Below are 14490 nucleotides of genomic sequence, written 5' to 3' on the forward strand. Positions count from 1 at the left end.
GCCGCTGGTCCCTTCTCCTGTCGTGAGAATGTGGTTCCATGGGGGTCATTCCGACCTGATCGCACGCTGCCATTTTGCTCAGCGCAGCGATCAGGTCACTACTGCGCATGCGTATGCACCGTAATGCGCAGGTGCGTCGTACAGGTACAAAGCAGATCGTTGCTGTGCAATGGATTTAACGAAGAATCCATTCGCACAGCCGATCGCAAGGAGATTGACAGGAAGAAGGCGTTTATGGGTGTCAACTGACCGTTTTCTGGGAGTGTTTGGAAAAACGCAGGCATGTCCAAGCATTTGCAGGGTGGGTGTCTAACGTCAATTCCGGGACCGGAGAGGCTGAAGTGATTGCAGCGGCCGAGTAAGTTCTGAGATATTCAGAAACTGCACAAACTATTTTTGTACCGCTGGGCTGCACATGCGATCGCACCCTTGCACAGCAAATATACACTCCCCAGTGGGCGGCGACTATGCGTTCGCATAGCTGCAAACAGTAGCTAGCGAGCAATCAACTCGGAATGAACCCCTATGTGACAAACATCTACCTTTTCTCTTACCTGCTCCTGCATTGGACTGGTTAACGAAACTGAGCTCACAGTGCCTGGAGGCGGGGTTATAGAGGAGAACCCAGTGCATCCTGGGATAGCCTAAAGCTTTAGCCTGTTGGCGCCTCTGGATCAAGATCCACTCTACACCCCTGATGTTTCCCTGTGGAACCAAATGTAGTTAACAATGGTAAGTCTACTATAACTCTCCTTTCTTCATCAGCCAAGCTTGTGCATAGTGGTGGGTGGGTTTGCAATCGTTGAATGTGCATATTGGGGGTCATTCCGAGTTGATCGCTAGCTGAAAATGTTTGCTGTGGTGTGATTACTGAAAAAAACGGCACTTCTGCGTATGCAGCGCAGTGTGCACGCGCAACGTACTTTCACAACGGCCAATGTATTTTTACACAAGGTCTAGCGAAGCTTTTCAGTCGCACTGCTGCCCGCAGAGTGATTGACATGAAGTGGGCGTTTCTGGGTGTCAACTGACCGTTTTTTTTGAGTGTTCGAAAAAACGCAGGGCGTGTTTGTGGCGTCAAATCCGGAACTGAATGGGCTGAAGTGATCGCAAGCGCTGAGTAGGTCTGAAGCTACTCAGAAACTGCACAATTTTGTTTTGTAGCTGCTCTGCGATGCAAAAGTTCGCACTTCTGCCAAGCTAAGATACACTCCCAGTGGGAGGCGGCATAGCGTTTGCACGGCTGCTAAAAACTGCTAGCGAGCGATCAACTCGGAATGACCCCCATTGTGTGTATCAGAGAGATCAGTGGGGGGTTCCTGCAGCTCTCCCACTAGGGGGTGGCCATTGACCATCCCATCGATAAAACATTAGTGGTTGATCCCCAATTGTGAGATCCTACTATGCAGATTGAAGTGTGCATACTATCTGGGAGTAAGAAGCCCTGACATTGTTGTGCGTACGCCTGAAAATGGGGCGTTGCATCATGGCACGTCCCATTTACATCACTCTGGGTTGTGCATCTATTCATACACACATATATGGGTGTCAAGGCGGGGCAGTGCCGGAAAAGCAGGACAGTTGGGGCAGTATGAATGTGCATAGTCTAGTCATTGGTGTCTTGAAAAAGTCCACAGAAGTGGATGAAATGCACCCTTTACTCTACTTTGACACTCTCTACTCAAGACACTCTCTTCACTTTCGTTCAGCCTCCTCCCTGCAAGTGCAGCGAGTCCCTTCTGTTTTACCTGCCCGGAGCCGCCTGGACTTGTACTTTTCTCTTTTTCTCCCCTCTGTACTATGTTCCCCACTGCGGCGAGGCTACATCAGTAAGGGCGTAGCAGGAGAAATAATTTTTCGGTGCCTGGGGAGCTTATTTTTCCACCTTTGCTCCCACTTCTGTCAAAAGTCAACTATGCCACTATTCCCAGGCGAAATTCTGTAGTCTGATATATATGTGTATATAGTATTATGGGAATCCATGTTGGACACGCCATTCACCACCTTGTGCTCACTTGCAATGTATTGGAACCATGCTTTTCCTAATAGTATTTAAAATATTGATAAAGAGAGATATCCAATTATCCCCGGTAAAACATCGGGTCCGAAAAATGGCCGTTTTCGGCTGTTTTGCAGACTTTTCTCCGATGTTTCACCGATTTTTTTTTTTTTTTTTTTTTTACAGGCTATCCAGATTGATCACCTGTAAAAAAAACAAAAAAAACCTTTCTCCCGAAAACACACAGGTTCAGTGAAACCTGTGTGTTTTCGTGTGAAACAGCGAAAACGGGGCTGTTTCCGGGTAACGTGCTTGGCCTGCCGGAGGCAGGTGAAACAAAATCCCTGATAAGCCGCGGCACGCGCCAGCTTAACGGGGCTAATTAGATAGCCCCCGGCGGGACAATTAGCCCCGGTAAATTACCGGGGCTAATTGGATATCCCCAAAAGCATGATTTTCAGTGCCAGTAATCAAAGGGTGTAATCTATTGGCACTATGTAAAGGTTGTTATTATTAGGAATAATAATTAATACAGATAATTGTTATTTGGGTTTTTTTTAAAGCAGGGTTGATGCAAATTGATTTAAACTTTTGCATCAGCCCCAAAACGTGCTACTTGCGCAACTGCCTTATTGCGGGAAATACTGTACAGTACCTTGCTTTGAGTAGAGTACATAAACCCAACATAAAGTAAATATGGTGGCCATTATGTAAGAGCACAGCTTCCCACACAAATGTGGAAAAAGCTACTTTACATCTATCCAGGGGTTTTACTGAAACAGCTATATTTAAGTCTCAGACTGTACAGAATAGCAGGGTTCCATTTATTACAAGTCTTATTTCTCGTCAGCTGTTTAATTCGCAGTTTAGAGGAAATTTCCTGTCGGAGTCTAGAGTGGTATTTTATTTACCAGACAATAGGCCCAATGCTAGCAGAGCTATCACCCACTTATGCATTAATAAGTGGTGATATTTAGCACTCTTTGACTATGAAAGGACGCCTGTGCAACATCACCAAACAGGGAAAAATATGGCATAAAGAAGAAATGAAACCTTCAGCTCTCACTATGCACAATACCATATGTGTAGACGATGTGGTGGTTTTGTGCTCTATTTCGTAACACAGCTGCAGCAGTCCCCCGGGAATCTCATGAACAGGATGTTGCCTGGGAAGAGACCCCTTTTGGAGAGGAGGGGACACTTTCCAACATCAATCTAGCTGCCAGCAGCACTACAAAAATTCCAGCTCTGCTACATCCTTATTTGCATACAAATATGTGTTTCAGATGTCCAGCAACATGTGATGGCATTTAAGTGCTAAGCCCAAACACACATATAGAAATGGGATGTGCAACCCTTCTGTAAACATGATTCTGCATAGAAAACATACAGTATGCTAGCTTCTTAGACTTTGTGGTCATTTGTCAAAGGTAATTGGTAGCACAACAGTCCTTGATATTAGGCGCATTTGCTTGTTTTATACTATGGACCAGCCCCACATACTGTACCCTACATACCAGCATACCTTCCAACATTTCCAAGTTAAAAACCGGTACAGGAGGGAGTGGCCATAGGTAGAGGAGGTGTGGCCATGGGTAGAGGGGGAGTGGTCACGGGTAAAGGGGGTATGCAATAAGTCAGCACTGCTCTTTTTGTGAAACTGGCAGCTGTCCCTGGGGGTTGTTCCTTTGGTACCTTTGGAGTGTGAAGGGGGTCTCAATCTCCAAATCCAAAATGTTGGGTGTTATGCTTGGGGATAGATTTGCTAACCAGCAGTTTGTCAAAGTCGCCGATGATCGGTAGCTTTGACCAGTGGATTTAAAATGGCAACAGAAATAAATGCTAAACCAAGTTGGTTTAGCATTTATTTCTGTTTCCGCTTTAAATCGAGGGCCAGCAACAAAATCTTCGGGACTCAGTAGAATTCCTGAGACCCCACCATCCTCAACCCCACTCCTACAAATCTCTCCCCTGCGTATGCCAATGCATGTACCCATGGAAGTAAACAGAGTGGCCAGGCCCAGGTAATATGGGCATGACCTAATGCAAGGGGCATGGTCACACCTCAAAAATAATTATATTAAAATAGTATTTTAGGACACTTTATATGGGGGCACCGTTATGCAACCCAGCCAGAAGCAGATCAGGATGGGGCGCGATCAGTACGATTGCTACCCACCCTCACCCCGCACAGACAGAGGGAACCTCTGCTGCTGCTTGGCAGCAGCCTCCGTACGCTAACTTCAGTCCAGGCTGATGGGTAAGGCGGGTGAGCGGGCGAGCGATGGACCCGGGCCCCTCCATCAGGTCTGGTTAATTAATACATGCACCCCTCTCTGAGCCACTGCGTGTACCACCAAATAGAATGGAAATTAAATAAACTAAACATACACGTACTGTTCCTCACACTGTTTCACTAATGATGAGGAACACTTCTTCTTTGTACTGTCTGTTATGCATCCAAATAGGCGATCCACTGCTGGTCTGCCACCAGTCTGTACTTCTCCTTGTTGTAGACATGACTCAGTATCATGGTACCGGGTCCACTGCTGTGCTACCACAGTGTTAGGAAGGGTGTCTGCCGCAGTTACTTATCCATCATGCAATACCATCAGGGAGGTGTCTGATTGGCTCCAAATTTATTCTGCAGCAGGACAATGACCCTAAACATACATCCAATGTCATTAAGAACTATCTTCAGCGTGAAGAAGTAAAAGAAGTCCTGGAAGTGATGATATGTCCCCCATAGAGCCCTGATCTGAACATCATTGAGTCTGTATGGGATTAAATGAAGAGACAGAAGGATTTGAGCAAGCCTACATCCACAGAATATATGTGGTTAGTTTTCCAAGATGTTCGGAACAACCTTCCTGCCGACTTCCTTCAAAAATTGTGTGCAAGTGTGCCTAGAAGAATTGATGTTGTTTTGAAGGCAAAGGGTGGTCACACCAAATATTGATTTGATTTAGATCTATTCTGTTCATTCACTTTGCATTAATTGATAAAAATAAACTATTATCACTTCTATTTTTTTAAAGCATTTTTACTTTGCAGCCTTTTTTCCACACCTGCCTCAAACTTTTGCACAGTATTGTATATAAAATATATAGACATTCGGTGGTGCCACGGACCCTGAGTGTTTTGGGCCCCTCCAGAGTTGGGTCCTCCAGCACAGGTATACCCTTTGTACTCCCCTATCACCGGGCCTATTTAAATCCATCAATCAAAGCTACTGATCATTAGTAGTTTTGACATACAGTGCATCCGAAAAGTATTCACAGCGCTTCACTTTTTCCACCTTTTGTTATGTTACAGCCTTATTCCAAACTGGAATAAATTATTTTTTCCCTCAAAATTCTACACACAATGGGGGTCATTCCGAGTTGATCGCTAGCTGAAAATGTTTGCTGCACTGCGATTAAGTAAAAAACCGGCACTTCTTTGCATGTGTATGCGGCGCAGTGCACACGCGCGACGTACTTTCACAACGGCCGATGTATTTTCACACAAGGTCTAGCGATGCTTTTCAGTCGCAATGGCCGCCGCAGAGTGATTGACATGAAGTGGGCATTTCTGGGTGTCAACTGACCGTTTTCAGGGAGTGCTCGAAAAAACGCAGGCGTGCCAGGAAAAACGTAGGCGTGGCTGGGCGAACGCAGGGCGTGTTTGTGACGTCAAATCCGGAACTGAATGGTCTGAAGTGATCGCAAGCGCTGAGTAGGTCTGAAGCTACTCAGAAACTGCACAATGGGGGTCATTCCGAGTTGTTCGCTCGTTATTTTTTTGTCGCAACGGAGCGATTAGTCGCTAATGCGCATGCGCAATGTCCGCAGTGCGACTGCGCCAAGTAAATTTGCTATGCAGTTAGGTATTTTACTCACGGCATTACAAGGTTTTTTCTTCGTTCTGGTGATCGTAATGTGATTGACAGGAAGTGGGTCTTTCTGGGCGGAAACTGGCCGTTTTATGGGTGTGTGCGAAAAAACGCTACCGTTTCTGGGAAAAACGCGGGAGTGGCTGGAGAAACGGAGGAGTGTCTGGCCGAACGCTGGGTGTGTTTGTGACGTCAAACCAGGAACGAAACTGACTGGACTGATCGCAGTTGCCGAGTAAGTTTGGAGCTACTCAGAAACTGCTAAGAAGTGTCTATTCGCAATTTTGCTAATCTTTCGTTCGCAATTTTGATAAGCTAAGATTCACTCCCAGTAGGCGGCGGCTTAGCGTGTGCAAAGCTGCTAAAAGCAGCTTGCAAGCGAACAACTCGGAATGAGGGCCAATATTTTTTTGTAGCCGTTCTGCAATGCAATTGTTCGCACTTCTGCTAAGCTAAGATACACTCCCAGACAGCGGCGGCTTAGCGTTTGCACAGCTGCTAAAAACTGCTAGCGAGCGATCAACTCAGAATGACCCCCAATACCCCATCATGACAACTTGAAAAAAGTGTTTTTGAGATTTTTGCTAATTTATTAAAAACAAAAAACTAAGAAATCACGTGTACATAAGTATTCACAGCCTTTGCTCAATACTTTGTTGATGCACCTTTGGCAGCAATTACAGTCTCAAGTATTTTTTAATATGATGCCACAATCTTGGCACACCTATCTTTGGGCAGTTTCACCCATTCCTCTTTGTAGCACCTGCCGAGCTCCATCAGGTTGGATAGGAAGCGTCGGTGCACAGCCATTTTCAGATCTCTCCAGATATGTTCAATCGGATTTAAGTCTGGGCTCTGGCTGGGCCACTCAAGGACATTCACAGAGTGTCCTGAAGCCACTCCTTTGACATCTTGGCTGTGTGCTTAGGGTCGTTGTCCTGCTGAAAGATGAACCGTTGCCCTAGTCTGAGGTCAAGAGCGCTCTGGAGCAGATTTTCATCCAGGATGTCTCTGTGCATTGCTGCATTCAGCTTTCCCTCTATCCTGACTAGTCTCCCAGTTCCTGCCGCTGAAAAACATCCCCACAGCATGATGCTGCCACCACCATGCTTCACTGTAGGGATGGTATTGGCCTGGTGATGAGCGGTGCCTGATTTCCTCCAAACATGACGCCTGGCATTCACGCCAAAGAGTTCAGTCTTTGTCTCATCAGACCAGAGAACTGTGTTTCTCATGGTCTGAGAGTCCTTCAGGTGCATTTAATGCAAACTCCAGGCGGGCTGCCATGTGCTTTTTTTTACTAAGGAGTGGCTTCTGTCTGGCCACTCTACCATACAGTCCTGATTGGTGGATTGCTGCAGAGATGGTTGTTCTTCTTGAAGGTTCTCCTCTTGCTGTAGCTCTGACAGAGTGACCATCGGGTTTTTGGTCACCTCCCTGACTAGGGCCCTTCTCCCCTGATCACTCAGTTTAGACGGCCGGCCAGATCTAGGAAAAGTCCTGGTGGTTCTAAACTTCTTCCATTTACAGGTGATGGAGGCCACTGTTCTCATTGGGACCTTCAAAGCAGCAGATCATTTTCTACCCCCCCCCCCCCCCCCCCCTACCCAGATTTGTGCCTTGAGAAAATCCTATTTTGGAGGTCCACATACAATTCCTTTGACTTCATGCTTGGTTTGTGCTCAGACATTCACTGTCAAGTGTGGGACCTTATATAGACAGGTGTGTGCCTTTCCAAATCATGTCCAATCAACTGAATATACCACAGGTGGACTCCAATTAAGCTGATCAGTGGAAACAGGAAGCACCTGAGCTCAATTTTTAGCTTCATGGCAAAGGCTGTGAATACTTAGGTACATGTGATTTCTTAGTTTTTTATTTTTAATACATTTGCAAAAATGTAAACTATTTTTTCATGTTGTCATTATGGGGTATTGTGTGTAGAATTTGGAGGGAAAAAATACATTTATTCCATTTTGGAATAAGGCTGTAACATAACAAAATGTAGAAAAAGTGAAGCGATGTGAATACTTTCCGGATGCACTGTACTGCGGGTTACTAAACCTGCCCCTTGGTGTTTTATGGATAACCATTTCTAAATAATGTGGAACATCATCCTTAACAAAAATCCATCAAAAATGGCACCTGTTTTACGTGTTCTGCTGCCATCCTCCTCCTCATTAGAATCAGGGCCGGTTCAAGGGCGCAGAGCGCCCCGGGCAGGAAAGGGGCGTGGCCTAATACAGGGGTCGTGGTGAGTCACGCCCCCTGTACATTGAAAGCGCCGCTTGAATGCTGAGCGGTGCGCGATGACGTCATCGCGCACCGCACAGCAAAAGGTCCTCTCCACGAAGAGAAACTAGACGCTATGCGTCTAGTTCCCTTCGTGGAGAGGACCTTTGCTGTGCGGTTCGCGATGACGTCATCGCGCACCGCTCAGCAGTTACTCTCCACGAAGGGAAACTAGACCCATAGCGTCCAGTTCCCTTCACAGGAGGCGCCGAGGACGGGGACGGCAGCGGGCAGCGGAGGCGGACGGGGGACACAGCGGGCAGCAATGGCGGATCTTGCCACGGTGCGGCGCCCTCCGGATGGCGCCAGCGCCCTCCGGAAGGCGGCGCCCCGGGCAAAAGTCCTGCTTGCCCGTGGCAAGAACCGCCACTGATTAGAATATTGCGTGCTCTGAAATGTGGACCTATAATCATATTCAGAATTGGCTGGATCTGTGCCGCCCTTATATATCTGCCAGTGAAGTAGCAGTCTTCAGTATCGTCAAGTATTTGCACTAGCCCTATAACTAGTTGAAGAGATACATCTGAAAATCAGAAGGACCTCTGCATATACTTATCCCACAATTCCACCTACATGCCAACAACAAACCCTCAGGATAGCATCCTGGCCTATGTGCGAACTCCCACTTAAATCCACACAACTGCAAATTGAGGTGACTGAGGTGCATACAATTCTGAATCAACCATAGTTGCTCAAATTGCATATGCTCATCTATAGAGCAGATGCAGTGCCGCCCTAATTCAGACCTGATCATAGATGTGCTAAATTTAGCACATCTACGATCAGTCACACAGACATGCGGGGGGATGCCCAGCACAGCGGCAATGCTTTTGTACCGGAAGAGTAGCTGCCTGCCAGCGCAGCTCCTGCGCGCTGGCAGGGAGCTACTCATCACTGCTCGGGTCACAGCGGCTGCATGTGACGTCACGCAGCCGCCACGGCCCGCCCCCCCAATGGTCCAGGCACGCCACCGTCCCGCCCCTATCAATCAGGCAAAGGCGATCACAGGGCTAGGACAGCCATCGACTGTCTGGCATGCACCGGTGCACTGCGGCGCCGGCGCATGCGCAGTTCAGACCTGATCGCTGCTGTGCTAAAATTAATTAATGGAGCCTTAAGTGTTTATTCCTACAAAGACACCAAACTGCAATTATAATTACACTTTTTTCCTTTCTGATTTTGTAACTTTAGAGCCATAACAGATTCCCGGATCAGTGATATCTATTACATCCTCAAGAATAAAGGCTACCACTTACCTAAAGCTGCATTTGTCATGCAGGCATTAGCACAGCCCTAAGAAAGTGCGCTTTGGAGGTGAGTGTACTGTAGCATAGATATGGTTTTAGGTACATTTTGCTTTTGTCAGTGGGGTTCATTTGCAAAACAGGAATAATGCAGACCCCACGCATAGGTGTGCGCAGGGGGGGTGCCTGGTGCGCACAGGCACCCCCTATTGTCTGGCACCCCGATCTCACATGCCTAATGCAGCGATCGCTGAGCAGGCTGATTACTGTCCCATCTGCGCTGCACCCTGTCAGGACTGCATTACTGACCGGACGCATGGGTTAATCAAGGGTGCCACTGCCACCGGCTTTCAAACTCCCGGCTCCACCTCCATGTACAAAAATAGCGTGATGTGATGTGATTACGTCATACTGCTCGCACGGCCACCCGCCACATGCTCACCTCTCTCTTTCTATGCTATGCCAACCCCAGCCACTGATGAGGATCAGCATGCAGCCAGCGTTCCTCTTAGGAAGACAAATTAAATTCTGGCAGGCGGTCGGCAGCAACATTGACACAGCAGCAGTACTAATCTGCGACTGTCAGTGCAGGGAAAGAGAGGGGGAGCCAGACCAGGCTGAGGAGGAGCAGTGTAATTGCAGTGAGTGCCATTAGGGGTGCTTGTTTGGCACACACCACAACATCTGACAATGTATCTGCTTTATTAGGATTGGTACAAGGGTGGATATTTTTTATTGCATTGACCGTCAATAGATGGTGCTAGACACGCCCAAAAGGTGGTGCTAGATACACCCCTCCGACGGTGCACCCCCTAATAAAATGTGCTGCGCACGCCTATGACCCCACGTTGCTTCTTCATCCTGTGCACCTATTTTCCTGTGGAAAGTGTAGGCCTAATTCCGATCCTTGAAATTGCTATTATGAAATTAGTGTATTCACAGTTTAGCTGGTGCGCAGCTCTACCAATCCAATCTACTTCATCCTTAGGATCCCGTCTCCACTAGTTCTATCTTTTACATTTTTCTCCTATAATTCTGCTCGCTTTGGCTTCATCTATATTTTCAGTAAATGAATGAAGAGAATGAGGGGACATTGGGATTCACATGTCACATTTTTGTGATTGAGTGTTTCTATTCCATTGTGTGTGTCAGTGCTATTGGGTTTTGTGTTCTCTGGTTCGATGCTTGGGCTGGAAGTGGACAATGCAGAATCTATTAATAGATCACTTACTGCTTGCAAAACAGCGGTCCTCAAAGCCGTCCCAAGACACACACCACCCTACCCCGCTCATGGGACACTGCAGCCCACGGGGGAGAGAGCGTGAAAAGTGTCCAAATAGTGGGACTGTCCCACTGGAATCTGGACAGTTGGGAGGTGTGCACAATCCCCACCCCACATGTGCCTGGAAACGCCCACTTTCTAATAACAGGGCACTCCTTTTGAGCATCACAAATTCGTAAAGTTATATATCCTTGGTTCAGACTATATATGTGAATCAGATTGATGGTGATAATGATAACCAAGGGCAACGTCCTGATGCCATTGCTTTCCTAGTGTATTGATGGGCTGCATGCATATGTAGATGATAAAATGGGCGCATGTAGCTGATAAAATGGTTGCCTCCACGATGTAATATAACAAACTTCTGACCATATATCCTGCAAAACTTCTGACCATCTATATATAACAAAAAATATTATTTATATGTTCAACTATCTGCAGGATTCGAAGGGTTAAAAATGACACAAAAAATAAAAACAATAGTAAACTACATACCCATATCCATGGATCAAAATAAAATGTATCAGAATCATCCATTTTCTTATTTGGATTTAATTTGGAAAAGTAATGGGGTTGATTCAACTCTGACCTGATGTCAGCTAACATGAGACCTGGAATAACAGAGGTCATTTTCAATTGCTGACCTTATGCACAGAACGGTAACCTCTGAGTTATGAAAGGAATTGGTTGGGTCCTGGTGATGTTTTTTTTTTTTCTTACTCTTTTTGTTGAGCTGTTTTTCCAGATGAAGCAACAGTTTAAATGTATCAATGCACTAAAGCAGAGCTTTACGAGACACCCAATCTGCTTTTACTCATATGTTAATAATGCCCTTTGCTGTCTTGTCTTCCAGTAGACTGCCTCTTTAACATTATATTATACCCCTGCCCTGTGTATTTTATTGCCACATGAGACGATGTGGCGTAAATGCTTTTGGAGAGGGCAAAATGTAGCCTTTTAGTGTAATGCTTTAATTAGAAACAATTGCATGCAGACTCCTACACTTGTGACTTATGTACCGGTCCTCGTGTGTCCTATAATTGGCTGTAAAACATGAAAAGATTACTGTGTTAGAGGAAATGGCTTATCTACATTTTATTATGCAGACATATCCAGTGGTTTCAATATTTTGCGTTTCTATGGTCCTTGGCCCCAATTACACCCACCAATCCCATGCAATATAATTAATTCATCCCTCCCACCCAGTTTTATTTCTTTTAGATATGATTCAGTATCACGTTAATATGTTATTTATTAATTTAAGAATTTATGTACATGGATGGTATCTATTCAGAAGCCTGTAATACCCCTTTTACATTCGCAGGCTCGGGTCATTCCCGGGAATGTGTCCCGGGAATGATCCGTTTACATTAGCGGCCCGACCCGGCATATTGCCGGGTCGGTGACGTCGCCGCTAACTCTACCGGAGGCGGTGCTAGGAGATAATCTTCTCCAAGCACCGCCTCCTCCTATGCAGAGAACGGGTGCCGGGTCGCCTTGACCCGGTATACCCGTTCACACTGCACAGCTTCCCGGGATGGTCCCGGATTCAACCCTGGTCGAGACCTGAGTTGAAATCCCGGGATGCTCGTCCCGGGAAATTGTAAGTGTACCCTTTTACACTGACAAAAATCCCGGGATGATGCGCGTTCACGTGCAAAATCCCGGGATAAAATTGTCAGTGTAAAAAAGGTATTATTTATAGAGTTCCAATCAGAAAAAATAAATAAATTATTGGTACACCCACACACACAAGCCCCACGTTTCTGCTGGTACTCCCACACACACGAGCCCCACGTTTCTGCTGGTACTCCCATACACACGAGCCCCACGTTTCTGCTGGTACTTCCACACACACGAGCCCCACGTTTCTGCTGGTACTCCCACACACACGAGCCCACGTTTCTGCTGGTACTCCCACACACATGAGCCCCACGTTTCTGCTGGTACTTCCACACACACGAGCCCCACGTTTCTGCTGGTACTTCCACACACACGAGCCCCACGTTTCTGCTGGTACTCCCACACACACGAGCCCACGTTTCTGCTGGTACTTCCAACACACGAGCCCCACATTTCTGCTGATACTCCCACACACACGAGCCCACGTTTCTGCTGGTACTCCCACACACACGAGCCCCACGTTTCTGCTCCTTAAGTCATCAGAGAAGTATAGTGCAGAGGACAATTCTGAGTGGGATCAGTGGGATTTACCGACGGTTGGGATGCAGGCCGCCAGTGTACCGACAACTGCACTCGCCACAGGTTCTATGACCACACTATGGGTGTCATGGACACCTACGAGTTGGAATAGCCCATTAGCCGGGATTCCGGCTGTCAGTGGTCAGGATCCCGGCGTCGGTATCCTGACCGCCAGGATCTTGACTGCCGACAACTCAACTGCATACATTCTGAGTATAGCGCAAACTATTATGCTTTTGTAAATGAGTTTGGTATAGCAAGTAGACAGTGACCATGTTGACATTCAGCATGCCGACACATTTTTACTCTGTTGACATGTCATGTTATTTGTCAATGTTAACATTTTCCAGTTCTCTACATTTTAGATGTCGACATTTTTAACCATGTCCTCATTATAACTATTGACATTCTGATGAACATATGATATTCTTGCAGTGATACCTGGCTCCTGTCCATAAACGTCACCACTATGTTGGCGCGGATGCGGTCAGAAAGGCCACTTGCTTCATTTATTTTGGGCGTGACACCAGACATAACTTAATTGTCTTATATTTATTATTACTCTCACATGGCACACAATCGATGTGTGGCTTTTATTGTATTGTATTCCTTTTTCCTTTCTGTGCTCCACCTCTTAACAATCTGTTTAGAAAATTTTAAGTTTAGAATAAAACAAAGAACCCCCCCCCCCCTCCCCCCATACTGAGCCTATATTTTGGAAATCAGTAAACGTCCACTTTTGCATCAGAAATTTGAAACGTCCACTTTTGCATCAGAAATTTGAAACGTCCACTTTTGCATCAGAAATTTGAAACGTCCACTTTTGCATCAGAAATTTGAATAATGAGAGAACATCAATAAAATATCTTTTGAATAGCACACGAAATGCAATACAGAAAGGACAACTGACGAATTCCTAATGAAGGCAATAATGTTTGGTTGGAATAATGAATGAACTTTAGGCAATAAGCAATATGACTAGTGTTTTTGAATATTTTCTTGTTGAAATAAAACCATGAGCATTTTAAGCTAAAACTTTCTAGGGACTCATAGGGGCCAGTTCTGGAAAAACTGTTGTTGATGACTCCTAATAAACTCAGAAAGTTTCTTCTCTTACATTGGGGGTAATTCAGACTGCAGCGATCGCATTCTGAATCCCTTTGTGGATTTGAGTGATTTGTCCCTTTGTGTGATTGACAGACCGGGGTGGTTGCGGGGTAGGAGGGGGTGTGCCAACTGCGTTAGAACGCTGTTGGTGGGGCGCGGTCTGCACAACGCAGGCATGTCCGGACCGCTGTGTGGGTGGGCCGTGGCAGCTGCGTGATGTCACAAGCAGACGCTGTGACTCAGGACGTGACTGGTAGCCCCCTGCCAGCGCGAAGGAGCTGCGCAGGCAGGGAGCTACTCTCCGGGTACAAAAGCATTGCTGCTGTGCGATGCTTTAGCACCCTTGCGGGGTGGGCAGAGCCAGACATGCAGGTCGGACTAGCCCTGTGATGGGCGTCCCCCTGCATGTCTCAGTAAATTATCGTAGATGTGCTAAATTTAGCATATCTACGATCAGATCTGAATTACCCCCCTTGTTTTGTGCAGTGCC

General features: G+C 46.5%; 1 protein-coding gene across 5 annotated transcripts in view; it reads left to right on the plus strand.

Moving 5' to 3' along the window:
• RBMS1 (RNA binding motif single stranded interacting protein 1) overlaps positions 1-14490 on the plus strand; it is a 621011-nt gene that overhangs the window by 304233 nt on the left and 302288 nt on the right. The window contains exon 1 of one of the 5 annotated variants that reach the window (XM_063933651.1): positions 9391-9479. The exons of the other annotated variants lie outside the window; for them this stretch is intronic. The gene's annotated coding sequence lies outside the window, so the exon portion shown is untranslated. Of the gene's footprint in view, positions 1-9390; positions 9480-14490 lie in introns of those variants that run through there. 5 annotated transcript variants of the gene reach the window in all.

This window comes from Pseudophryne corroboree, chromosome 7 (genome assembly GCF_028390025.1).
Source record: "Pseudophryne corroboree isolate aPseCor3 chromosome 7, aPseCor3.hap2, whole genome shotgun sequence".
Lineage (NCBI taxonomy): Eukaryota > Metazoa > Chordata > Amphibia > Anura > Myobatrachidae > Pseudophryne > Pseudophryne corroboree.